Consider the following 3616-nt stretch of genomic DNA (forward strand, 5'->3'; position numbering starts at 1 on the left):
TGTCTTGCCTCTTTTCCTTTGTCCCATGTCTGCTTCCTTCTGTGCCCTGAGGAGCTGTGGGAGAAGCGGAGGGAGGGATGCCCAGCTCCTTCTCAGCCCCTGGGGGCCCTCCTGCCCCACAGCCTCCCAGAGGGCAGCCGGATGCTAGGGAGGGGAAAACGCTGCTGCCCCTACAAGGGCTGGGGTGGGTTCCATGCCTGCTGTCCCCATCAGCCACAGGGCAGGCTCGGCTGGGGGCTGCAGGAAGCAGGGACGTTGTTCTGCACGGTGCAGCCATGCCCTAGGGGCCGTGGTTTGGCCAAGAAAAGTTGGTCCAGAACTCGATACCTGTGGAAAGGGGCTGTCCCTACAGCTGGGCTGCAGAAAAGCCGGGCTCTGCAAGGGCCAGCTTCGTGCAGGGATTTGGGGTCAGCACTGGTGAGAACATCCCTCTGCACCCCAGCCAGTACAAGAAAACCTGAAAGGAAACAGCACTACGGTGCCACTGCACGGCCCTGCTTCAGGTGGCTGTGTCAACGAGGGCAGGGGCTGTGCACACACTGCCCGGCGTCTGTGGTCCCTTCTGGGCTGCAGCTCTGGTGCTGATACCGGCAGTGGTCCCTCCCCTGAGAGCTGAGAAAATACCGGAGGGAGGCTCCCCAAGGATGGGTTTGCTGGCACAGAAAGCAAACTCGCTCTGTGCCAGGACGTGCACCAGCTCGGCTAAAGGGGAGGTTCCCACAAGTGCCAGTGAAAGAGCAAAGCCTTTGTATCCCTGACCCGGGTGGCAAAGGAGAAAGGAACTCTTTTTTTTGCAGTAGCCACCCAGTGAGTAAAAGAGCAGAAAACGACACGAGGTGTTTGCTGGTGAAAGCTCAAGAACTGATCTCCAGCAGCAGGAATTCAGCGTGGAGAAAGACCCTGGCTGAGCAGCTTGGTTTACCTGCCCCTGCCTTTGCCACAGTAGCACGAAGGTTGCCAGTGTGGCTTTCTGCAATGCCCGGAGGCAAAGCACTGCCAGCAGGAACGCCCTGACCTGCAGGTCTGAAGGAAAGCCTCAGCTGTGTCTCAGAAATCAAGGGGGCAGACGGCTCTTGGAGATGCTCTTGTCCCTGCCCCAAGAGCACGGCGAGGTTTCCTGCTGAACCACCGTGCTACGACACGGTGCAAGCATGATGTAAAGCAGTGCAAATAATCGAGAATAGCGCTGAAATCTTCAGGGTCCTCGACTCAAATCAGAAAGAAGGGTGGGAAGGGAGCCTGAGGGTCTCCAGGCAGATGGCCTGCCTGCAGCGCTGCTGGTCCCAGCCCCATCCCAGGGCTCTCAGGGCTCTCCCTGACAAATGCTGTGACACTCCAAGGATGGATATCGCCTCCAAACCTGCTCTCTGCAGGTGCTGTTGGTGTGAGAGGCATGCTGTGCCCCCTTCCTCTTCTTCTGTCCTATTATTTTCCCCCCCTTATTTTCTCCCCCATCCCACTACGGGAGATAAGGGGAAGGAGCAAACGGCTGCGTGGTGCTCAGCTGCCTTCTGGGTTAAACCACAGCACATTTTTATCAATGACCTGGATGAGGGAATCAACTGTACCCTCGGCAAGTTCACAGAAAATACCAATTTGACTTCTGTGGTGACAACTTAAAAGGGGGGAAACTCCCCAGCTCATGGGCATGTAGCAACTGCCACAGTGAGTTTGTAGGATCCTGTGGTACACGAGGACACGGAGGGTTTGTTTAACAAACATTTCTATTTATTACAAATCGACAAACTTCACCATATAATAATAATCATAATAATTATTATGATTAATGAGGCGAATAGGTATATATGAATAAAAACTTTTCCTGCTATTACCAGGAAACAAGTACACATATACACAGCAGATATGAAGGTTATAGGGCCAGTTAATGGCAGCAAAGGGGCTCCTTTGCTTAAGCTGGAGGTTTGGCAGCCTCCACGGACACCCTCTTGGAGAACAGGGAGAAGACCTTGACATTGTCCTCACTATCCTGGAGGATACCCCTCTGAGAAGCGCAGAAGAGCCCTCAGAAGGAATCAAGGTCATCCTCGTCTCCCTACCTTCAGGTCGATACCCTGGCTTTGCTGCAGCTGGACTGCCAGTCCCACTGCTGAAAACCAGCAAGAACCAGTAAGCCAAGAGCTCACGTCTGGAGAGTTGCAGCCCCTCCATCAAATGGAGCTTGGCCTTAATTTGATCGAATTAAATTGATTTCCAGGTTAGGTTTCTGTTGACTCTGGCATACAAGGAAGTGCAGGAGGCCCAGCAAGGTGACGTCCAGCCTCGCACCCCCTGAGAGGCTTGGTAGCAGCGTGCTAAGCCCACTCAAGGTCAGGCGACATTAATCCTCTCCAGTCTCCAGAACAGGCCCAGGAAGGGATTGAGACAGATTCTGGTAAAACCAGGCCGTCCTGGCTGCTTCTTGCAAGGTTTCCTGCTCCTCCCCTGGGCTGCTGGAAGGAGAGGGGTGGGCCAGGCCAGGGAGCCCACCCAGCACGGCCAGAGGAAGACAAGAAGTGGAAGGCATGAGGAGAAATTCAGGCCCTGGTGTGCACACGGGCAGGGAAGCAACATGCCCGGCCGTGCCCCGAGCTGTTCAGCAGAGGGAGCAAGCAGATCAGCGCTCAGGCGAGGCGAGGGGAAGAGTTTCAGTGTGGAACAGGCAGAAACTGGGCCTTCCTCCTCCGCCAGATGCTCCTGAGCTGCCTCACGTACCTCAGGAAGGAGGAGATCCCCTTTGTGGTGATACAGCAGGTGTCGTCCTGGTACTCTGTGCAAGCTGTCCTGTTGTCCCTGGCCCGGGCAAGGGACTCCTGGAGCCATCACAAGGAGTTTTGGGGTCCTACACAGAGTCTTTGTGTTGCCTAGAGGGAAAAAGCTTCTATTACCCACTGCCAGGCACCAGCCCTATTGCACATCCCCCAGGCAAGGTGAGCCCGGGCTGCTAGCTAGATTCAAGGACAAGCTCAGCTCATCGTGCAAGCTCCTGCTCTCCTCTCCCCACCTCGCAGAAATCGGGCTGCCTGCCAAACAGACAGAAACAGCCCATCCCAGGCCTGCATCTCCGAAAGAAAAGGCTCTGAGGGTGTTTTGGCCAGGTTAGAAAATGAACCAGCCGCCCTTTCTGCCCTCCCCTAGCACGCAGCTTGACACCACGTTTGGCTGGCCCAGGGGAAGCAGACCCTTGCAGCAGGTGCCTCTAGATCCATCCTTCCCTTCACGCAGGGATGTTCATGGATGTAATCCGGTGTGGCAGGAAGACAGGGGTAGCAACAGGAGATGTACAGACACAGAGGAGCAGCCAAAACACCTTCTGCTGTGCTGTTCCTGGGTTTCAGTTCCCGCAGCGAGAGCAAGAGCAGAGTCAGCTGTGTGGAAGGAGACAGAAGGAGAACTAGGAAAGTGGGCTGCTTTCCTGATTTCTTTTTTTACTAGTTCCTTTTTTTATTTTTTTTTTATTATTTTTTTAATGCTCTGCTTTTCCAGGAGGTTGCAAAACCCAGAGGATGAGTCAAAACAACCCAGCAGAGCTTCCTTTTATTCTCTGCAGCCCAGGAGCAGCCAGGTGCCTTAACCATTCAGGAGAGGCACCACTCATCCTAAACTGGCAACGTCTTCC

Source organism: Anas acuta, chromosome 13 (assembly GCF_963932015.1).
Source record: "Anas acuta chromosome 13, bAnaAcu1.1, whole genome shotgun sequence".
Classification (NCBI taxonomy): Eukaryota; Metazoa; Chordata; class Aves; order Anseriformes; family Anatidae; genus Anas; species Anas acuta.